This window comes from Anabrus simplex, chromosome 1, assembly GCF_040414725.1.
Source record: "Anabrus simplex isolate iqAnaSimp1 chromosome 1, ASM4041472v1, whole genome shotgun sequence".
NCBI classification, from domain to species: domain Eukaryota; kingdom Metazoa; phylum Arthropoda; class Insecta; order Orthoptera; family Tettigoniidae; genus Anabrus; species Anabrus simplex.
Genome location: NC_090265.1, coordinates 947106841 through 947132625, shown reverse-complemented (window position 1 = coordinate 947132625; position 25785 = coordinate 947106841). Strand labels below are relative to the sequence as shown.

Genomic DNA, 25785 nt, shown 5'->3' with positions numbered 1-25785 from the left:
CCTTGGCTAGAATTCAGCGGTTCGCGTGAAAATCCACTCAAGGGCATGGCCCTTCGACGAGTACCGGTCACATCTCATCAAATGTTAATTGAGAGCTAATGATCCTACGTCCTACCTAATTATATCTAGGCTCTTTAATATTAATCAAGAAATGACAACCACAATTAAAGTTTGGAAGGATATTAAATTTAATGAAATAATTCTAAGGAGATATAATAATAATAATAATAATAATAATAATAATAATAATAATAATAATAATCTGAATAAGCAACATAACGGAGAGATATCATTATACAAATCCTATCACACCCTGTTGGCTCTGAAATCCATCTTTTAAACATTGTTTAACATTAGATCCGAAAAAAATAGAATAATTCGTGACAGTCTTTCAAATGCTTCCATTGAAGAAAATTATTAAGCATTCAAGAAAACCTGTCAGTTAGAAGTCTTTCACTTTTCTTTTGTTTGTTCATTCATCTTAAAATCACTTTTACCCGTAGCTTGCCTTCCCTGTTCTATCTATTCTGTCATTCAAATATTTACCTAGCTAATGAACAACTTGAATTCCCTTAACGGTCATTTCTCTAACATAATACGGAGTCATATCTACTAATCAACCATGACACAAATAATTCCATAAATAAATGATCACAGTGCCGTTACTCTCATCTGGATACTCAGCATTGCCGCACCTGAAAAATAACATCTGCTAACTACTGACGTAATCAAACAGTACAGTGTTAGAAGGTCTCTGCTGCATCAGCTTCTTCTCCATGTTTGCTGAAAATAATTCTAATGCTTAAATAACTACATCAAGCAATACTTCGAGTGCAAACACACAATAGCAGGTGACATCGAACCCAAAAATACATCTGTCTACTGTTCGGATGTGTTGATTGGTGTCGTATGAGTTGCGCCGAGTAAAAGTTGCGCCGTGGTCATTAATCATTCTAGGAACTAGAGGTCTTGTTTGGGAATTCCACAGGGAATGAAACAACGCTGATAGAATGATCATTTGCGACGGAAAACTGTAAATTTCAGTTATTGTTAAGATTAAAAAAGCTTCTTCATGACGCTGATGGAACGTACGCTTCCCATCACTGCTCCGGGGGTTAAATCTACGGTCACTTTAGATAGTGTTTATGCTGGACAAAGCTGGCGTTCAAAATATTATTTCTGATTTCTTCATATTTATATCAGCATCACTGTTTGAAACAATTTCATTTGTCATTTATTAATCTTTTATACCCATGGGAATGCGACAGGCCGCGCCAGGGCACACAATATCCTTTCTTTGGCAGTAGCTGTGGTTCATTCTTGAGCCCTATCACTTCATAAGGGGTGCATGTCGGGGAAGCGTAGGGTGAGACAGTTTTTTTCTGTTTTCACTGTTCATTCTTTATTCAACAAATTCGCTACATTTCATTTGCCATCCATTAATTTTTGTCTGCAAAAGCACGTCAGATCTCGCATTCGGCAATATTTTCTTCCTTTAGTGGTATTTCATTCTTCATTCATTCTATTCCTGACCCTGTCAGTTAACTACAAACAGGCTGTGGATATTCTTCATAGGACTGAAAGACTGATTCCATGTTCCCACACTTGGTTTGTAAATTAAATCAAACTACGTAGTTGTACACATTTCACCCACTGATATAAATACGATGCAGGTTTTCTAAATATGCAAGAAACCAACATTGATAGAGTGAATATCGAGCTCGATAGCTGCAGTCGCTTAAGTGCGGCCAGTGTCCAGTATTCGGGAGATAGTAGGTTCGAACCCCACTGTCGGCAGCCCTGAAAATGGTTTTCCGTGGTTTCCCATTTTCACACCAGGCAAATTCTGGGGCTGTACCTTAATTAAGGCCACGCTCGCTTCCTTCCCACTCCTAGGCCTTTCCTGTCCCATCGTCGCCGTAAGACCTATCTGTGTCGGTTCGGCGTAAAACAACTAGCACAAAAAAGGTAGAGTGAATAATATTTTATATATATTAATTTCAAAATCTCAGTACTACAGATATTCACAGACATTCCTTGAAGTTGGAAATAACTCCCTGCGGTGCACCGCAGGTAGCAGATGCTTAAGACAGCTGTCAAACCACTTCTACTCCCGGCGGGGAATCTCCACGGCGCAAATTTTACTCGGCGCAACTCATACAGAACCGTGTTGATTACCGAGGATCCTATCTATTTGTCCGCTCGTCTGTTCATTTACTTTATGCAGTGCCATAATTCATTTCATGATAAATCCTATGCGCTCAACATTAATTTCTTCGAAATACCTTCAAATTCTAGTATTACAATACATCGCTTGTCTATCCAATACTTAAATACGTGGCGAACATTTCATTCAACAACATTATCCTGATTCATTGACCATCTCGAAGAATAAACATACCACTGTAGCATGCCATTCAATAAATCTCATCCACAATCATTAGCGCACCAAATCTTAACATCTGACGACTCTACGCTCGCCACACTTCATCAAAATGTGCACCACATCAATATTATTACTCGAATAAAACAAGCATAGGCATCGAAGAGCCTTCCTTAATTCCACGCATATGAACATCCTACACCTCCTACCGAATAAACACTTCATCAACGTTCTGCGGAACAAGTCATATAAGAGGATCACAACATTAATAATATTACACACACACGCGTTCAGAGAACTTACCTGCAACATTCGATATCTTACCACGATTAATTTCCACAATTAGTTCACTACTATAAGGGCAACGAATGAAACAATCGCGCCTAACCCTACTAAACACCGACGGTAAGCTGAAATTCTATCTCGTAAACGGTCAGACCAACACTTCACAAAATAACAACCACCGACCCGTTAGGTTATTCAAGTCGTTTCTTAAGTCACCTGAATGTGATGACAAAATCTAATTCTACAATAAGCTGCTATAAATAGGACAAGGAAAGACAATACAGGGGTACTTATCGTTTGAAGATACAGACGTTCATCCCATCCTTCAGGTTGTAATATTTCTGGACATCTTATTTCGGTCATTCCAGCAGAGTTCGGATCCATCAGGGATCCAGTTTAGTTTAAGCACACATCTCCATCTTATTGATATTCTGGATCATAATTATTATCACTCTTGCTGGCCTCCAACCCTGAAACTTGTACAAAGTTTATTAAACAGAGTTTAAACAGACTTTAAATCCACACTTTCATTTACTGACACTCGCCTGCATGTATCGGTGCCGTATAATCAATTATTAATCTTATTTAAGCTAAATGATCTCTCAAAATCCTACAGATTTCCTCAGTTTTTAGCATACATCAGAGCTCTTCTCAATGTCGACCTACTATCTACTTTTTTCTTCATACATTGTCAACAAAAGAAACAAAATTCCATTTTAATTATCTCACAATAATAATTGTTTCGCATTTCATGATTCATAGAACTACCATATTATGATCATTACACATGTTTCTGACATTTGAGGAACTTTCACATTATATACAGTCATTCTCTTCACTCGCAGAACTTCGCAAAGGAAAACATTCTACCATCCATTTACTCTTCCAACACATTTGATACGTCACTTCGCACACGCCTTCTTGATGGTTAACCGTGCATTATTTTAAGTTATTCCAAGGCCTCCGCTATGACGTTTCCCGGACTAAATGTTATGTATGACCTTTTCTCTTCACAGCTGTTGACATAATTTCTCATTACTATGCTTTGTATCTGAATTATTCTTAACTCGCTCTTCTGTATACCACGGGGTTCTGAGCTTGATTTTTCTACTTCATTCCGTAAGATTCACCATAAATATACGAGTTATATTGGTTTTCATACGTGATGAAACGCATAAGCTGGCCGTATTCCGGCGATTCACTTATTTCTGTGCCGTTCCCATCGATCTGTTTATTTTATTTCAATGACTCCTTCGCTCTCGATCTCGACATCATTGAAAGGTTATACTATATATATAAAATAAGAGTTTTGTCTGTACATAGTTTAGAATTTAAAAAGGATGGTATTTCTGTATCAGTCGTGTCCACAGTAACAAGGAAATGCACTTTTTAATTTTCCGTAATTTCTGTCTGTCTGCATGTCTGTATGTACACGCATCGCGAGAAAACGGCTGAAGGGAATTTAATGAAAATTGATATGCGACGTCGGGGAATAAGTCGCTACAAGCTAGGCCATAAATAATCTTATTCGCGCTGAGTGAGATGGTAGTTTAGGGGAAGGCCTAAAATTTAATTCTCAAATATTTGTCATTAGTGGTCGTATCTTAATGAAAATTGGTACCAAACGCCGGGGAATAAGTCGCTACAATCTAGCCTATAAATAATTGTATTCACGCTGATGAAAATGGTAGTTCAGGGGAAGGCCTAAAATTTAATTCTCAAATATTTGTTATTAGTGGCCCTATCTTAATGAAAATCGATATTCGAAGTTGGGGAATAAGTTGCTATAATCTAGGCCATAAATTTATTAACGATTAATTAAATGGTAGTTTAGGGGAAGGCCTCAAATTAAATTCTCAAATATTTGTTATTCGTATCGATAAATACTACATAACTGAAGTTGTATAGTATTAAATTCCCGATCATTTGTCTTATACATTGTTACCGACTATGATCACAGAGAGATTCATGAATTTGGAATTTTGTTACTAATCAGCGCCGAGTAACTTGAACATGGGTAAGCAGAATTTAATGAAAATCGGTATGCAAAGTCGGATAATGAGGAAGTACGCTCTACGCTATAAATAATTGTATAAGACGTCCTAATATAACAGAGTCGAAAGAAAACTAATGTTAAGGCCTGCAATATAGAAAGCTCATACAATTGATCAACAATAACGTTATACTGACCATTGTTTGTTGTGATGTGCTTTGTGCCTTCTGTTGCCATTCCCGACAGATAGAATTACTGCTGCGTACCGAGGTTTTTTTTTTTTTTTTTTTTTTTTTTCCGCTTTACGTCGCACCGACGCAGACAGGTCTTACGGTGACGATGGCATAGGAAAGGGCTAGGAGTGTGATGGAAGCGGCTTTGGCCTTAAATAAGGTACAGCCTCAGCATTTGCCTGGTGTGAAAATGGGATACCAAGGAATACCATCTTCAGGCCTGCCGACAGTGGAGTTCGAATCCACTTTCTCCTGGATGCAAGCTCACAGCCAACTCGCCCGGTCGTACCCAGTGTGACAGCCTGTCTGAATATTGGCTGGAAGTAGCTGGAGCGTTTGATAACTTTCTTCTTTAGCATGCCATTCCTCTGGTTCATACATTTTCTGATACTACTGGTACGTAACACACTGGTTCATAATGGCATGCGAGCTACTGTATTCAGTCCCTACTCTGAGGCACTGATTGGAATGCACATTTTGCATATTTTGCAATAGCACAGGAGTGTTCACGGCAGTCTGCGGCCTGATCATTCCAGCTCTGGAACTTTGGACTGTTAGATTGGCACCGTAGTACTGTTCGGTAAAAGTGAGAAAATGTGCTGTTTTTCATTTGATCGAGTATTTTATATGATGACATTGCTTTTAATCCCTACATTCCTACTGCCGTTTTTGTAATGACCTATGTTGACTTCAGTTAGGAAATCCACAAAGTCAGTTTTCTGAGAATCCCGTAACGAAGCACGGGTACATCAGCTAGTATATATATTCACAGGTTGAATACTTAACTGCGGGATGAAGTTGATTCCCATCCAGCTGAAGTCTGGTCTTCTCTTCTTTCTTCTGCGCTGAAGCCCTTGTCTCTGGAACCCGTCACTTCGACTGCGATACGAAACTCTCCCAATAAGAATGAATGTTGGTTTATTATTGTTATAATTCTCCAACACCTAAATTGGCTGCTGGTGTGGGAAACCCTGTGATCGTTCACTAACGAATCACACTCAGTTCAAGAGCCTGTTCTCCCTCTGACTTGCTATTACTTGACTGCGTACTCGCAGCTCCACTCTAAAGTCTACCAGCACTCTTAACAGTTTCTCCCTGGCCGACTATCTATCTGTTTGTTGGGCGATATAGCCTCCAGCCCACACAGTCTAACAGCCTACAGTCAAAAGCCTTCTTCGAGAGCTGAACGTCAAAAAGCCTTATTGTTTACAAGTTACGAGTTTATATTTCTTTTTCATCCCTTCGAGAACTCTCTGCTGAATAATACACCACCACTACTACGAGTCACTTGTACACGTCACAGCATCACTGTTGTCTGATTGGTTCCTTAGTATTGGACCTCCCAGTCACGTTGTAACTACATGTGATTTTTTAGAACAACTTGGAAGCTATCCGTATGTCTCTCACACGTGACATCGTACATTTCCAGAAGAAATGCGTATTTAGCTTGCACAATGTTTCATAAGATTGAGACACAAAACTCTTGGCTAACAAACTTCTACGCCACATAGAATGTTCTAATTCTTTCTCTGGAATATTCTGTCATTCCCATTATTATTATTATTATTATTATTATTATTATTATTATTATTATTATTATTGTTATTATTATTATTGTTGAATTATAAACATATACAGACTCTGCTGTAATTTCCCTTCATATATACATGTGTTTATATGCCTGCTAAACTTTTCATATCGCAGGCTTTCTACCCTGGAGGTCGCGGATTCGATTCTCGTTCGCGTCCGTTCGCTCCCTCTATTATATACGAAAGGCGCGTCGTGAACGGCCGTTCACGACACCTCCGCCGTCTGGGAAGAAGTGCTTTGCGTCCTCTTGACGCAGACACTTGTGTTTGCGCTACACCTTCCTTGGATGTGGAATATCTCCCCTGGGTGGCATTATTACTTTAAACTCCACCATTCTCTTTATATCTTAAGCTGCTGGGTGTTTGCACTGTTGCTGTATCTTCAATCTCAACTACATCAATCTCTTCTGAACCTCGTATGCTAGGACGACTACCCGATAACCTTGGTCTCTCAAAATGGACCACTGATTCGTCATCTGATGACCTTTCTCTAACCCAATTCTCATTGACTATTTTCTGCTCATAGCAAATTTTCGTGCAACAACCAGTAGCATGATCCCAGTATTTTCTCTTAAACATTCCCGAAAAACATGGACAGGATGTACAGCATGTCAACAAAATTTCTAGTGCCACTAAAGCCACTATTGTCCACACTTTGACTTTATACACATTCACAGCAGCATGTAATTGTTTTGTATATAATTCCTTTTTCAATATTAAATTTTCCACATCCTCTATTTATACACATTCACAGCAGCATGTAATTGTTTTGTATATAATTCCTTTTTCAATATTAAATTTTCCACATCCTCTATTTTGATACCTGCGTGTCTTACATCACCAATATGTGTGAGCAGACTGTGCAATGACACCTCGTTTAATTCAGGTAGATTTTGTAGTTTTGTATCACTATTAAGATATTCGCTGCATTTGTATTCTAACAAAACATCGGGGATTATATCCTTGTTATAAGTGGTGTTAACTCTACCTGTGGACCGTATCTTACTATTTGGTCCATAAATGGTACAAGGTCGATACATTGTAATTATCCGTATATCTACTAAGTTTACATTATGTGTTTCATCACAAACTACGGTTATCCCTATAAGATCTGGAGCCAAATATAAATATTTATTGTCACTTACAGGTAACCATACAAGCTGATTGACTTTAATTATGTTTTTGTTACTCTCTCTTGGTATTATTGTTCCTCTTAACAACGTTAGCACACAATCCTTTTATCCATGCACCAATTTTTTAAAACATAATTAGATGTACACACTCTGTGACTTTCATCTACCTGTTTGCAGTCTCTCACTTGTTCCTTAGTTAAATATGCATACAACTGTTGTTCTGAATCAATAATAATAAAGTTTTTTTCTACCCTAATATGAATATATTCGTTTACAATATTTATATTGTTATTACTGTCTTTGATTAGCATGGGGAAAGGAAATATTTTATACAACTGAAAGTTTTTTTGTCGGTTAGAGGCATTACCACTAAATATACCAGCATGTTCTTCTTTACGAATGTATTTACAGTTGCAATCTTGTAAATTAGGTAATCTCGAGCCATATCCAAGGGCTTAAAATTTGCATATGAATTATTCCTAATTGTGCATACATTATCCCGGATAATATCACCTTATACTGATCGCACACTTGTGAAATGAGATCCTCTATTTCTATCAAATGTCGGTTAATGGCAATCTCAATATCTGAGTGAACTCACGTTTCAACTGACTTATTTCGTTTCCCAAAAACCCTTTTATTTGCTCTAAATTCTTATTTAATTTTAACTCAGCCGTTACATCATACGAAGTATTATTCATTGACTGTAGTGTAGATATTGTGACAATAAGTTGCTCCTTCGCAAGTTTAAGTGTTGAGCTGTTCTCTCTCTCATTCCGAAATTTTATTCTGATACATCTCAGCATCCTCATCCAACGTTCCGAACAACGTTTTCGATGATGTGGCTATAAATAAAAAAAACCTCTCTTTTCTCGTTTCGCACTAGTTTTAGTAAACTGTTTCAAAGTGTCCCGTAATTCCTGTACCTTTTGTAAACGATTAGTTTCCATCTGCACTTCGTGTTGGCATGTAAAATTTAATTCACTCTGTAATTGATAATATAACACCTGTGTCTTCTGTATGTTATTTCTAATTACTGTGTATGCCTCTGCTAATTTACTTAAATTAACATAAATGACTAATCTCCACTCAGTAGTAGATAATTGTACGTTTTCCTCATCTTTGAAATATATCCCTGGGGTTTTCTCATAAGGAATTACCTGAAAATATATTCCTTCCCCAATTACTTTTCCCGAAAAATGTACTATGATAACTACATAAATTATCCAATACATCTTCAGTGTAGTTTGTCTTCTTGCTTCCTTACGGGTGATCTGTAAAGAAAAGTTTACGTTGTACCGTCCTGTAGGAGTACTATTTTTACAATTGTTTTAAACACTGTCACAGTAACTCGTAGTATCTCACTTCTTATGCAAGTTATGTTCACCATGTCATGTGGTACGCACATATTACCCTAATGAACGATTCCCATGTCGGGGTTCGTATCCCGCATGTGGTTTTGCTAAGTGTAGCCACCACCATATTTCATGCAGCTCTTCTAGTTTGTGTACCCCCGTTGAGCCATTATGTCATTTTACTCCCGTAGACGCAATTGCTGAAGGTCAAGTTCGTTCGAAGTTCATTCGACCCATTCTCTTATCAGCGGTAGCGGAGAGGCTTGCCGTGTTTACAACACTGTCACAGGCTACAGTTCTTCGTAATCTACTGAGTACCGCTATGTCAGCTTTTGACTGGGTAAAGTCAGTCATTCATTCATTCGTTTCTCCCAATATTGTTTCCTTATTCAGTAGACATATTCTCTATTATTATTATTATTATTATTATTATCATCATTAGCATAATTTTCACTTTTAACTGAGCTGGAGCTTTTCTGTTCACTTTGTCGTATGCACACGTTACATTATTATACCTCCCTGTTCAGTTCCATTGCTACTCTATGGGATCGGACTCTTGGTGCGTTTCCCTATATGTGAGATTGACAACTAGGTTGGGCTCTCACTAACCACAACCGTTTTGAAGGGTTTCACGATAACACGCAATGTGCTCCGTTCCACCAATTATTTCTTGGTCCCTTGGTTAACCAGGTTCGAATCTCTAACACCTCGTGAAATTTAGAACGTGACTTGACGAGGTATTTCATATTAACTTCATCAGCAGTCATCGATATTCCAAAGCGCCGTTGGGGTAAGGAGAAGTGTAGCTTACCGCGGCTTAAATTGGAGCCAATTCTCAACCTTCTAATTCATACTTCAACCCTCTTACACATATAGTTTTAACCGGTTTTTGTGCACTTTAATTAATTTCCCTTTCTTGTTGATTTTCAACAAGGAGTTTACACCATCAATTCGTTCTATTTCGTAAGGTCATCGGTACGGTTGTTCAAATTTCTTTGACCTCCCTCGTCTTAAGGTTTCATCCCTTATTAGTACCTTGTCTCCAACCTGAAAATGTATTTCCCGTTGTTTCTTATCGAATCTCTTTTTTCCCGTTCTTTGCTCTGAATCAGGGTTTTTCGTGCGATCACATGGTTTTCCTGTAATCTACGAGTTAAGCTTTTGATTACATCCTGATACTCATTATAGGTAGGCTCTGGTTTTCTCTGTACATTTCCGGGTATGTTTGCCTTTCGCCCGAATGTTGATTCATATGGCGTGAACCCTGTGTTACTATGTTTGGAAGTATTATACACAAAGGTAGCTGTGGGTAAGTATTCATCCCAATCATTCTGGTCCTTACACACGTAATGACGTAATATTCTATGATCACGCGGTGTGATCGCTCAGTACTCCCGTTTGATTGTGACCTAAATGCCGTTGTATGGATCTTTTCAATTCTCAAAATTTTACATAATCTCTTAAAGGTTTGATTAATAAAATTACTGTTAAAATTTTATTGGGTATTCCGAATACACTGATTACGTTCATCACCAGTGTTTTTGCCACCGTATCAGCTTCCTGATTGATCATTGGACTGGCAATTAAATATTTCGGCAATTAGTCCTGACAGGTATGTATTTATACTGTCTCTTTGTAACCGGTAGGAGTCCTACGACGTCGATTGCTATTTTCTCGAACACCGTGCTGGGTGTCTGTTATAGGTGCTCTAACCTCTGGACCTGTTATTTTATTTTTCTGGCATGAAGGACAAGAACGGATAAATGTTTCTACATCCTTCTTCATATTTGGCCACTGTATAACAACTTTAATTCGTGTTAGCGTTCTCCTGATCCCTTGGTATCCGCCTACAAGGGCTACAATGGGCGTATGGCATCACGCAATATTGCCAACTTTTCTTCCTCAAATAAGTATTTTCGCTCTTTAACAGGTGTATCACTTTCCTCTTCAGACTCATTCTCCTTTGCTATTGCGTCCTCGGAGTTAGAATCTTTGTTTCGTAACTATTTTCCTGACCCCTCTGCTTTCGCGTCCACGAGATCATTCCGCTCATTATCTACTCTTTCGGTTTCACCTGTCTCCTGGGGAATAACTCACCACTTGCACTGCTTTCTCGGGTACAGCAGGAATTCTGCTCAATACATCAGCATTCTTGTTCGTTTTGCCCGTCTTATACACTATCGTGAAATCATATTCAGCTAACTTTAACCTGAATTTTATCAATCTGGATGACGGGTCTTGAACATTAAATACCCATTTCAATGGCTTGTGATCCGTCACTACTGTAAAATGCCGCCCGAATAGGTACGGTCTAAAGTACTTTACACCCCATACAATTGCAAGTAACTTTTTCTCTGTGACTGCGATTTTTTCTCTGCTTTATTCAGAGTTCTGCTTGCGTATGCCACTTGTAGATCTTTCCCTAATCCTCCCTGTGATAGGATGGCGCCCAAAGCTTCGCTCGTGGCATCCGTAGTAAGGTTGAATGGCTTTTCAAAGAGTGGGTATTGTAATATGGGCTTCTCAGTCAACTTCTGCTTCAATACATTGAAAGCTGTCTCCTGCTTGTCTGACCATACATAAGGGACATTGTTCTTCAGGAGTTCATACAGAGGTTTCGCGATCTTACTATACTCAGGAATGAATCTCCGAAAATACCCACTTAAGCCTACAAATCCCTTCAAATGTTTTGTAGTTGTAGGCCTAGGAAAATTCCTTACTGCCTCAACCTTTCGCTCATCTGGTTGCACTCCATGCTCGGCAATAACATGACCTAGGAATGCTACCTTTGTTCGCAGAAATTTGCACTTATCTGGCTGTAATTTTAGTCGGTGTTCCCTGAGTCTTTGAAATACTTCCCGTAATTTCTGATTATGTTCTTCAATAGAGCTAGCAAATACCAGAATGTCATCCATATAAATCAGGCAATTTACACTGTTTAGGCCCGACATTGCTGTCGTGATGAGCCTCATAAAGGTACTAGGCGAGTCTTTAAGGCCCTTCGGCATGCGTAAGTACTCGTAATGTCGCCCTAAGGCTGAGAATGCCGTCTTCTCACGGTCCTCTGGCCTTATTAACACCTGATGGTACCCTGATGCCAAGTCCATGGTAGAAAAGCACCGTGCTTTCCCTAAAGCTTCTAAGAGCTCTGGTATGAGAGGTATCCGGAATACTGTCCCTATCGTCACATTATTGAGCTCACGAAAATCGATACAAATTCGATATTTTTGCTTCCCTAAGCGTCCATCTTCTTTGGGACTATGAGTAATGGCGCGGACCACGGGCTCTTACTAGGTGCGATTATTTCGTCCTCTAGCATCTTGTCAATCTGCCTTTGAATTTCCTCCTTTTGAGCTTCAGGTAATCTGTAAAGTCTCATATTAATTGGAGGTTGATCTTCCCTGACTCTGATCTCGTGTTGTAACACATCTGTATAGGTCAGTTTTTCCCCTTCTAAGTGAAAAATGTCGTTATATGCTGCACAAATAGCATACAATTCTCGGTCTTTGGGTGCTGAATAGTCGACCCTTAATTGGTCTATCACCCTTTGTTCTCGAGATTTCGTATTTTCCTGTTCTACTTGGGTTACTTGATTCACTCTCTTTCGTTCGGTTCGCTCTGAGATTGTCACGGGTTCAATATCTTGTATAGGGAGTACAGGGCTTTCAAAATTTACTTCGGTATCTCTTGTGTTAAGCACGCTCACTAATGCCTTGTGATTACGTGCCTTTGTTAAACAGCTCGCTATGTATACCCCTGATAGAATTTCTTTCTTTTCAATTACACCTTTCCCCACTCTTTTGTCCGTTCTCACTTATACAATCGTCTCTGTTCTGGGATTGAGACAGATCGTGTGGACCTGAGTGGTTTTCATTGTTATGTGGTGTTGCTGACCCTTCAGTATGACATAACCCTCTTCGAAATTTATTATACTATCCTTGAGTATATTTCTGCCTAGAATTCCGTCATACTTGAGCTGTACACCGTCACTCACTACGTGAATGTCTGCATTCGACTCCTATTGGAAGTTTTTACAGTGCCCATAGTTCGGAATCTCTCTGAGCCTACGTTCTTTAATTTGAGGGCTGGTTCCCTAACGATCATGGGTCCTCTTGGCACCACCTGTCTCTTTATGGGGGTACTTCGCTCCAGGTATCTAGTAGAAATCGAAGCAGGTTCTTCTGACCGCATTCCGACTTCTACGGTGCCTTCTAATGCACTCAAACTATCCCTGTTAGTAAATCTTATCTGACATATTTCCCGTACACTTAAGCCCATTGGGTATCTTCGATCGTAAATCCCTACATACCCATCTCTGTAATTAATTGCGCTCTCTTGCAGAAGGTCTCTCCCTATGAGGCCATCTGATGAAAGTCGAAATTCATCTCCGACAACATGAAATTCCGGACAAGAATCCCCTATGTGCAGCACAATGTACCCCTTAGTGTGTGATGTTCTCCCTGTCACATCTGAGAGCTCTTCTATCGGTGTACGATAGTGAATCTCTTTCTTTGGTATACTTCTCTTCCGAATTAGGGTAATGTCAGCCCCTGTCTCTACTAAAAGTTTAAAAGGCTTATTCCGTTCTTTAGCGTATACTAGTATGGAACACGTTCGATCGTGTTCTCTTCGTGATTGATCCTTTGCTATGATGGACTGGTCTCTTAATCTGTCGCGGTGGACTACGTGACTTTTCTGCGCATTTCTAGGTTGCGCTCCTCCAAGGGCCTTTATTTCGCTGGGGCTCATAGTTAGGCCCGTTATGGCGGCCCCTTTTTAGTTAAATCTCTATATCATGTGGACCTTTTCCTTTCGCATACTGTTTCGGCCCGTCTACGTATTGTTTATCCCTTTCTCGCGTATTCCCGAGGTTTGGATTTTCCGTTTTCGTTTGTGTTATTCCCTTTTCGTTCCCTGAACCAACAGGCTCTCTGCAAATTACCCTTTCGTCCACAAATGAAGCACTTTCTTTCTCTTAACTGCTTCGGCATTTCGCGGCAGTGGGATTGCTTGTGTCCCGTTCTGCCACAATTATAGCACCAAATTATTGCACAAATATAAATTTCGCGTGACCTATTTTCTTCTTTCTCCCTAGATTTCTTTCTACAATCTTTTTCTACGTGTCCCACCTGCTGACAATACTGGCAGGTAGGTTGACCTTCCTTGGTAGCCTTCTGTTTTCTACAATCTATACGCCCCTCGCAATTACAATTGTAGCTGATGACTAATATTCGCCCTTTTACCTGTTGTTTTACCGGATGTTTGCTCGGTCGTTAGCGGTAACTGACTGTCTGTCTGGGTATGTGTATGTCTTCGTTCTAATTTCTGCGGGTTTCCTAACTTGATCCATAAGTTGCTGTTTAGCTTGCGCGGAAACTTGCTGTTTCTTCCTCTTTGGCGATATTGACAGTTTGTTCTAAAGTTTGCGTCTCCCGGCTCTTAATAAGAGACTGTATTCTTTCGTCTCTAATAGCCTGTACAAAGCTGGCTTTTACTAGCTTACGTACCGCCCGTGCTTGGTGTTCTCTGGCGAGTAACGGCTCGCCTTGCACCATCGCGTTCCGCAGTTCGGTTCCCATACCGTCGATTCTGTGTGCCCACTGTGGTATAGTCTCGGTTTTACCTTGTCTTGCGACAAACAACTAACATGCATAAAAATCTACAGTTCGTTTCTCAGAATAGTATTCTTCTAAGACTCCTTTTATATCGTCCCGTGTTTCTATGTCGGCCCTTACCAATAGTTTACTACGCTCATCCCTCGTAATTTTTGTGAGTATTAGTTTATAATGCTCTTCCGGCTTAACTAACCCTATCGCCATTTCAACATTTTCACAAAATTCTTGTAATCTTTCTGGGTGTAACCCGTCAAACTCAGCCCCTATGAGTTTTAAAGCTTCTGCCACTGATAAAAAGCGGGCATGCACACTTCCGCTTGCTTCATGGGTTACATCTGTATTGCTAGGGGTAGGACTAGCACTCCTATTTGACCCTTCCATTATAAATTGGCTTTTGACTCACCCTCTTGGAATATATCACTGGACTTCAGCTGGATTGACTGTTCCCGATAGCTACGATTGTCTGCTTTCTGCTTTTTTTCCTGGTTCTGCCCCCCAAGCTATTCGGTCTCCCTTTCCCGTTGCTATACCTGAAACAGTGAGCAGACACAATTACAATTTAATTCGCTTATATTTACGATCACTAAGCAACGCTTAAGATGATCGTAATTACACTCGTATATATTCACAAGAAATGAACACCAGATTTTTTTGTGATTTGTCGTAATTAATTATTACGGCACATCTGCACACCAAATTTTTTAAGTACACCTGTCGTGACCCTAAGGATTTCGGCAAGCTGAGGACTGGCAAAAATAGTTGAATATCACTTATATTCTAAAACCTTTGAAATAATATACACATATATACAAAGCACATATAAGTTTCTGACACCATTCAACCTTTAAATCTCTTTCAGATCTTGCTGTAAGTCTTTCGAGTTCTTATTTTACACACGAGAATATATACAATATATTCACTGGTTGAATACTTAACTACGGGATGAAGTTGATTCCCATTCAGCTGAAGTCTGGTCTTCTCTTCTTTCTTCTGCGCTGAAGCCCTTGTCTCTGGAACCCATCACTTCGACTGCGATACGAAACTCTCCCAATAAGAATGAATGCTGGCTTATTATTGTTATAATTCTCCAACACCTAAATTGGCTGCTGGTGTGGGAAACCCTGTGATCGTTCACTAACGAATCATACTCAGTTCAAGAGCCCTCTGACTTGCTATTACTTTACTGCGTACTCGCAGCTCCACTCTATAGGTGGGCCGGCACAAGGTTGCACTTGACAGCTGTAATTCATGTTGGCACCACTACAAAAATGAAATGAAGAACGTCACCCGTCAAGCAGAAGCGCTAATCTACTACTTTTTATGTGGGATACAGTTACGAATTTTATTCATGTTAATTCGTATTTAATTCCGTATAGTGCTTATAATCTTTTATTTGCTTATACAAAAATGAGCATTTAAAAATATTATAACGTTTAAATACGAACTATTTTCAGTTGATTGTTGTTGGCAATATGGGTAGTATAGTGGCGCCATCTATAACTAGCTTGACTACCGTATTGAAGTGTTGCCGTTTTGTCTGTGGCCGTTAGCACGTGGTCAGGTGTGATTCGCGCGTTTATGAAAGTTTTGTTTTCTTTCTGAGATAATCGTGGAATTTTATTTAAACGAATGCAGTGCGATGTCACGGAAACGATAAGCAGCTCGATTTGTTCTGGGTGATTTCCGACAAAAGAGTAGCGTTACAAAAATGTTGCAATGTTTGGGTTGGGAAGAATTGAGAGAAAGAAGAAGAGCTGCTCGACTAAGTGGTATGTTCCGAGCTGTCAGCGGAGAGATGGCGTGGAATGATATTAGTAGACGAATAAGTTTGAATGGCGTTTATAAAAGTAGGAAAGATCACAATATGAAGATAAAGTTGGAGTTCAAGAGGACAAACTGGGGCAAATATTCATTTATAGGAAGGGGAGTTAGGGATTGGAATAACTTACCAAGGGAGATGTTCAATAAATTTCCAATTTCTTTGAAATCATTTCGGAAAAGGCTAGGAAAGCAACAGATAGGGAATCTGCCACCTGGGCGACTGCCCTAAATGCAGATCAGTATTGATTGATTGATTGATTGATTGATTGATTGAACATAGTCATGAAACGCGAAGTGATAATCCTTTGCGCCGCGGAGTGACTCTTAATAGTCAGACATTAGAATTAGTGCGGAGAACGCGTGAGTTTTACGAGAGGGAGAGGAAATTCGCACGCTTGTATAGCCGTCTCTCTGTTCCTGCAGATCAAGTTGTGGAACGCATATTTCAAACATTAGGGTTTTCAAAGCGTACTGTTATTCAGACAGGTGTTCGCCTCCAAGAACAGAAGGAAAAAGGGACTGGGGAACATAGCAGTAGCGGAAACGGGCCTGATAGTAGGGACTTGTTTCACAGCACTCCGGGGAAGAAACGAATTTAAGCCAACTCATGTAACAGGAATTAATTCTTTCCATGCTGATATAATACGAAGACATGTGTACGATTATCACAGCTCAAAGTCCCTTTTCATTGTTATGGACAATGCACCTTACCGCTCTGTTATAATGAACAAGACACCTACTTCGAGCGCCCGTAAATAACTGTTAGTAGAATGGCTGCAGTAAAGAAATATCTCAGCGCATATGTGTATGACTAAATTAGCCGACGAGGTAGCGAAGGAACAAGGGCACGAGGTTATTAGGTTGTCGCCGTACCACTGTCACTTCAACCTCATTGAGTTGGTACGGTACGGGGTGAAGTAAAACATTACGTAGGTACGCACTAATAATAAGTCATTCACATTTACTGAAGTGGAAGGACTGCTCCGGGAGGGTATTGCTCGAATTGATGCGGCATTGTGGAGGAAGGAATGTAGGCATGTCGCAACATTCATTAACTCGGCAATGGCAACACATGGCATCAGCAGTGACTGTCAGGAGTAGATGATCTGCCTAGACGACAACGAAGGCGACGGTAGTGATGGCAGTGATCTGGAGGGTATCGAGCCTCTACCTGTGTGAATTAGGTATGAAAACGAGTTTTCTGAAGTTTCGTAAATTGTATATACTGTGTTTTACTTGAAACCTTTTGTGTTAGCACCGGTGTATATTATTCTAATAGTTATTGGTGTATTTAAAGTGCGATTCTTGTCAGCCGATTTCTTCGTATTTTTTAACATCGCCATAATAACTTCGTAGTATAATTATCTGGTATTATTTTGTGTGATAAAGTATTTTAATTGTAAACTTAATCGATGTGTTGAAAGTTCGATTTTGTCGGCCGATTTCATTTGTATTTGTATTGTGTATCATCGCGATGACATTAAAAGCATTTCTCCCACGTATCGTGCAATCAGCTGTTGTTACGGCGGCAACATCACTTCGTGCGCCATTGCAGTGGGGCCAACATTGTGCGCAGCTGTCATGTGCAACCTTACGCCGGCCCACCTATAAAGTCTACCAGCACTCTTAACAGTTTCTCCCTGGCCGACTATCTATCTGTTTACTGGGCCCACACAGTCTAACACAGCCTACAGTCAAAAGCCTTCTTCGAGAGCTGAACGTCAAAAAGCCTTATTGTTTACAAGTTACGAGTTTATATTTCTTTTCCATCCCTTCGAGAACTCTCTGCTGAATAATACACCAGCACTACGAATCACTTGTACACGTCACAGCATCACTGTTCTCTGATTGGTTCCTTAGTATTGGACCTCCCAGTCATGTAACTACATGTGATTTTTTAGAACAACTTGGAAGCTATCCGTATGTCTCTCACACGTGACATCGTACATTCCCAGAAGAAATGCGTATTTAGCTTGCGCAATGTTTCATAAGATTGAGACACAAAACTCTTGGCACGCCACATAGAATGTTCTAATTCTTTCTTTGGAATATTCTGTCATTCCCATTATTATTATTATTATTATTATTATTATTATTATTATTATTATTATTGTTGTTGTTGTTGAATTATAAACATATACAGACTCTGCTGTAATTTCCCTTCATATATACATGTGTTTATATGCCTGCTACTTTTCACATCACAGGCTTTCTACCCTGGAGGTCACGGATTCGATTCTCGTTCGAGTCCGTTCGCTCACTCTGTTACATGCGAAAGGCGCGTCACGAACCGCCGTTCACGCTAGTCTGTGCCGGCTGGCAGTTCTAAACCGACACAGCAAGGGGGAAGGCTAAGTCTCCCCTCCCTCCCTACCAAGAAGTTGGCGAAAGCCGTATTCCAGCCGGCGGAGGCGGCATCGTCGACCAGGGGAGGGAAATCATATCCCAGTCCGTCTAAACTCGAAAAGAAGGCGGCGAAGAAGAAGGCCCCTACCGGACGCTCCCGCACTTTCCCTGCAAGAGGGAAATCATGCCCTCCATCTGGAGGGTATGAGTGCGCCAGCAGGTACTCCTGCTCCAAAACCCTCCCGCCCCCGGAAAACGGCGTTTTGGGCGTCATCCCCGCCGTCTGTCGATGACGGGTTGGACGTCGAACTGTCATCTACATATATGGATGTAGGTGTTGATGGTGTTCAGGTTCACGAGCATCTTGTCGCTCACAAACTAACACTCTTTTTATATTCCACACTATGGCACTGTTACAGTGGAATTGTAACGGTTATGACAGGCAACTTGCTGAGCTGCGTCAGCTATTTAGTCAGTTCGCGGCGATTATAGCCTGTATTTGGAAGACAACAGACCACGTCATCATAGGTCTTGAGAAATTTCAGACTACACTTGACAGAACGATATTATGCTCTCCGGGCGTCCGGTGGCGTGGGTATTTTTCTTCGTTCTGATACCTATAGCGAAGAGGTTCCTCTAAGAACTCCATTGGAAGCAGTTGCGGTGCGGATACCGCTGCCTGTCATAAGTGTGTAACCTTTTATTTTCCACCAGGCCAGCCTCTTAACATAACATAAATGACCGGGCGTGCTGGCCGTGCGGTTAGGAGCTCGCGGCAGAGAGCTTGCATCCGGGAGATAGTGGGTTCGAATCCCACTGTCGGCAGCCCTGAAGATGGTTTTCCGTGGTATCCCATTTTCACACCAGGCAAATGCTGGGGCTGTACCTTAATTAAGGCCATGGTCGCTTCCTTCCAACTCCTAGGCCTTTCCTATCCCATCGTCGCCATAAGACCTACCTGTGTCGGTGCGACGTAAAGCCACTAGCAAAAAAATTAACATAAATGATGTCACTGATCTTATAGATCAGCTTCCTCCTCCCTTTTATTGGGTGATTTTAACGCTCATCGCCCCATATGGGGCTCTGAAACGCCTTGCCCCAGGGGAAGGGAGTTGGAAACATTAGTAACAGAGCTGGATTTATGTATTTTGAACACAGGCGAACCAACTCATTTCAGTGTACGTTACGGTACATACTCTCGCATAGACTTAAGTCTATGCAGCCGAGCGTTGGTTCCGCTGTTTCGATGGAATACAGACAATGATCTCTGTGACAGCGACCATTTTCCCATTATCCTTACTTTGTTGAAACAGGTGATTGGCCTAAGTTCGGATCACTCTATCTTTAACGACGAGACCAAGGCGGACTGTAGACGGCGATATAACTTATATAACACAAGTTATCGTTGCTGCTGCTGAGGAGTCCATTCCCTCCTTCTCAGGGAATCCTCGCCGAAAACTCGTTCCTTGGTGGAACGAAGTAATTGCAGCAGCTATCAAAGAACGCCATCGTGCTCATAAACGTTGTTGTAGGCAGCCTACTGTGGCCAACTTGGTAACATTTAAACAACTCCGCTCAAAGGCGCGAGTTCTTATTCGCCAAAGTAAGGAAGCTTCGCGGGGGAGAGATGTCGTCTATGACGTCACATATTCCATCATCTCAAGTGTGGACTAAACTTCAACGTATTTCGGGTACCCAAGGTTCATCTTCTGTACCAGGAATTCACATTGCAGGCAGTATCGTCACTGAACCACTCTCGATTGTATTGTATGTCTCGCTCTGAAGTGGGAGGTAGAACATCAACACCTCAGTTTTGCCACTCAAGCTTCAGAGGACTATAATGTGCCCTTTACGGAGTGGGAACTCTGCCGCGCCTTGGCGCTTTGCAAGGACACGTCCCCTGGGCCAGACAATGTCCATAACCAGATGTTGAATCACCTTAGTAAGGATAGTCTGTTATATCTCCTTCGAGTGTTCAACCGAAGCTGGATAGAGGGTGTATTTCCGTCTCGGTAGCGAGAGGGCATAGTCATTCCTGTCCTCAGGCCTGACAAAAATTCCAAGTATGCAGGAAGCTATAGAGCTATTTATCGCACAAACTGCTTGTGTAAGCTATTTTAGAGGATGGTAAATTGCCGATTTGTGTGGTGTCTGGAGAAACGCGGACTTCTGTCCGAGTACCAATGTGATACCACTGACCACTTTGTACGCCCGGAGAGTTCTATCCAGGATGCATTTCTCCGCCAACAGCATTTGGTGGCTGTTTTCTTTGACTTAGAAGAGGCCTGTGACACCACATGGTGATATGGTATCCCTTCAGTCCTGCATGTATGGAGAGATTCCGAGGTACTTTGCCGGTATTTATTGCAAATTTTTTGTCTCTCCATCTATTCCGTGTCCGAGTTGGGAGGGCATATTCTCAATACCACGTTCAAGAAAATGGAATCCCACAGGGATCGGTCCTTAGTGTCACTCTCTTTGCGATTGCCATAAACGGTATTGTCACTGCTGCTGGTTCAGCAGTAACACAGTTGCTATCAAGGCCCTTCACCGCTGGCTGCGCAGTAGCGTGTCACTGGGGAAGAGCCGTCCATGCGCGTATCACCATGTTGCGGGCACTCCGTAGCTCGCCGAGGAAATCGTAGTATGGAATTCATGCATTAACTTCAATTACGCACGAATGAAAACACCTGTCGACAGGTTATTTTTATTCCTGCGATACAGGATAGCACGGTAAGAACAGATGTTCATCAGATACATCCAAAATAAAATGCCAAAAAGAAAATAGAAGATCCGTACGGAAATTTCCGTCATATCGCAAACAAAAACTACTGTACTAATTTTAAATTAAAAGCCTCGCAGAAGTTATCTTCTTCTTCTTCTTCTTTTCTAGCCTATTTCAATCCACTGCTGGATATAGGCCTCTTCCATGTGCTTCCATCGTCTTCGGTCTTGAGCCACTTGGAACCAGCGTGTTCCAGCCAACAGCTTTATGTCGTCGAGCCATCTCTTCAGGGGTCTTCCAATGCCTCTCTTGTGTCCCCATGGTCTCCAGTGAACAATCCTAGAGGTCCACCTGTTGTAGTCTTGTCGAGCTACGTGTCCTACCCATTGCCATTTTAGTTTTGCTACTATCTCTAGGATGTCTGTAACATTAGTTCTTCTCCTGATGTCCTCTGAACGGATCTTATCCCTAAGGCTGATCCCTAGCATCTGTCGCTCCATGGCTCGTTGTGTTCGCTGAAGCTTGCGAGCACTTTCCTTCGTCAGAGTCATCGTTTCCAGACCGTAAGTTGTAACTGGCAGCACGCACGTATTATAAACCTTGGTCTTCAGGTTAATTGGAACATCCTTGTTAGTGAGGATGAATCTTAGTTTTCGGAATGCAGAAGTTATACAGATCAATAATCCTGAGGTCTGAATAGTACCAGTGGACCGTGAAGTGTGAAAGTCTGTGTGTTTCTTCACATTAATCTCCGGTAAGCGCCTAATACTGTTGCATTCCAAGCATCAGGGAAACTTAGCCATTCCCGGGTCCTAATTCATTAATAATAATTGGCACAGCCTACACCGACTAACGCGAATACACGCAGTAATTATACCGTACAAGAATCAAGACTTTAATAACACGAAAATGATACTTATGCATACAAACTGAACACATTTTCCTTGTTATTGAACTAATCTCCACAAATAGTTTGGATAGCTAGCCCATAAGTAACAAGCGTAATAAAACAACATTTAGAAAACTGGATAAGAGGATTTCAAAATACTCTACTAATGATAGTAAATATATACCTAGGTAGATAAATGTCTTACATTTAGAGAACACTCTCCAGAAACAGAAAAAAAACATTGTATACCCGTACATTAACTCAACAATCTTCAAAAAAGAATATGTAGCTATCATTAGGCCTACTGTAATGATCATGTTTGTAAATGGTGCTACTCTACCTCATAATTCTAAATGTCTTTAACAATGAAAAGAATACCTAGCTTGGTTTGAGTTTCTCTGAGTTAAATATTTTTTAGTAGTTGGTTAGGTTTAAGAGAGGAAAAATATATACTGTACGTGCGCTTTTTAGTGATAGATTTTTGTACTGGGTTGAGGAGTAAGGAGGGAGCACAGCCGGTTCCGGTTATACAGTCAACTGAATGGAAATGAAATCTGAATTGAATCGATAATATGCAAAGTAGGAGCCCGCCTATTCAAACTTCTCTGGAACAACATATTTAACAATTCTTTTATTATAAAGGAGATGTGAAAACACAAATAATGGTATTAATCATATTTTCCAGATTCTAGGCCCGTGTTTATCGAATATTAATACGGGTACACAGTCTGTAAGAACAAAATGTGCGCTTTTTTCAGAATAGATGTTTAGTTCTTAAGAATTTTCCCTAATGAAATTTAAAAACGCCAAAAAGAAGCAGACTAAACATTGAGAATGCCACGTCCATACATCCCTGAATCCACCACTCTATAGTCCATTCTCGATTATGGTAATTTTATAACATTTCAATTTATACTCACTTGTGAAAAGTAATACCAGATCCTTTCTGATAGCGATTTGTACCATTGAAAGCTGCACTTGAGGTCACCATCGTGAATAGTTCTCCACTCTGCACTGTACCAGTAAAATAGCCCGACTTTATGTATTAATATTAAATTTAGCACGAAGTAGGTCTCAGGACAATTCTGGGTGGTTTCTAGCTAGGGCTTGGTACAGAAGGGTCCTATGTAAAGAAAATTTTTAAATAGATTGAATAATAGTTTTTATCCAGAAAATGCATTTCAAAATGCACATCACCTTACTGTTGATAGTCGCTGTCTTCAACATCGCCTTTTGATGACCCGTGCTCCTAGTTCTTCAGGCTGAACGGGGCTGGAACACGTTCTGGAAGTTGCCAACATTACGTTTAGATAAGGCCGGAACATCCAGGTTGGTTTGATATGGGTTTGAGTCTCGAACTTCCGACGTTCTGGACGATCTCCGGCGATCGACGATGTTGCGGGGTAATCACTCGTCACATAACTTATACGAGTGTCCAGAATACACATTCCCCCGACACTTTGGTTTAACAGCACTGTTTCATTTAATATGGTTGGGATATGCAATCGAATTCACTCTTAATCTTGTAGATAGAATTTATAAGTTCACTAAAGATGAAGATGCGGGTAGCATCGAGATTGGAAGAAAGTAAAGCACAGTTCATGAATGGAAATAATGAAACTAAAAATTATTCACGCTGGCACAGTTCGTGGCGATTTTCCACTAAATAAAGTAGCACTTGGCATCGAAAGAAATGTATGACTGCTCTAGAGTTTATCAAAGACACTGCCGTCAGTCATGAAATAATACTGAACACTTTGACGAAGAAATAAGGTTGAAATGAAAAGCACAGTTCGTTGTTAGGCGCACTTGATATTTAAAAAATAGGTGACTGTTCGAGAGAGGACACTGCTGTCAGTCACACACAAATAATTTACACACTGTTCGGAAGAAATAATACATAATTTTGTTTGAATTGGATAAAGAACACAGTTTGAGTTCGGAGTGAAACCTTGGTGTCGTAGCACACGATTATGGTAATCACTTGCATTAACACTCTTGTGAAAGTTCGAAACTTTCATAAACACTCTAAATCCCAATGAAATTATGCTGACAGATTTAACAAAATATCACAGTTAATAGTATAACGTAGTAGTGTCACATTGAAATTAATTATGTTTGTTCAGATGCTAAGTTTCACACAGACAACGTGGTAATAAACTCAGTTCTACAAGAACAAAAGTAAGTTGCATCGAGAAGTTTCTACATGTGCACAGAATATAAGTCCGACTCGACTGTTGTCACCTAAGTCCAATACACGACTTGTCATAATCAGAGTTCCAATACGCGCACAGATTATAAGTTCAACTTGATTGATAGACTCAATGCCCATTATAAAGACTTTGTTATACATTAGAGTTCACACGCGCATAATTGATAAGTTCAACACGACTGTCAGAGTTTGTCCCACATGAAGACTTTGAATATTCGAAGGTAGACTCTGTCAGCACTTCGACGAACACTGCAGCGTGGAGAGTCAGGCTGAACACCCGGCATTGACTGTCTGATCTGGGTAAAGTAAGCTCTCCTTATATTCAGTTTGGTGCTCCTACGTTATCAGATAACGCGATATCATGAGGCTGATTATCTCGCGAATCCCTCGACGGATTTCCTTGAGATTCGCAATTTGAGACGTTTATGTTATCCTCTTCAAAATTACGCATTGCTCAAGTCGCTGCGATTACTGTTAGAGAAGTTCTGAATTTTTTTCAATGGAATGTTCACGAAGGCATATGCAGAAGATACCAGACCATACAGGCTATACGTGGCGTCAGACGGGTAATCTAGCTTGTCCCTGCAGCTACGTCACACACACAGCTGTCGCTGGCTCGCCTGTTCGCTCCTCCGAACGTAAACAAACCAAGTTCGCTCTGAACGTGTTGCGTGATAATGAAGTACAATTAATAGTCAAAAAATGCGGCATGTACACGTCGTAGTGATATTCGCTCTCAGCTGAGACATCTGGTCATGTCTCATTGGGAGATGGAGTGGCAGGCCATTCCACTTCCCAATAAGCTGAGAGCGATAAAAGGAACAACGAAGGTATGGAGGACTTCCCTTCGGGCTTCGCGAAGGGAAGCCGTGGTATGTCGTCTTCGGATCGGCCACGGTATCATAACTCACTCGCATCTTTTGAAAGGAGAACCCCCTCCGGTGTGTACCTGCGGCGACCATCGTACCGTGGTACACATCCTTACGGAGTGTATGGACCTGGTCGATCTTCGCCGTAGTCTTAACCTTCCGGGTACCATCTCCCTTATCTTGCGAGATGACGAGCAGTCAGCAGACCTCGTCATCCGCTTTATGAGGGATAGTGGTCTGTTTTACCGTGTCTAGTGATGTCCTTTGTCTTCGTGTATTTGTTTCCATTGCGCTTTTAACCTATTGACTTCATTTTAGTTTGTGTTGCGTATTTTAA

General features: G+C 40.8%; 1 protein-coding gene across 12 annotated transcripts in view; it reads left to right on the top strand.

The window, feature by feature from the left end:
• The window catches only part of LOC136857785 (mitochondrial protein C2orf69 homolog), a 256190-nt gene that overhangs the window by 71932 nt on the left and 158473 nt on the right, over window positions 1–25785 (top strand). The window lies entirely within an intron of this gene.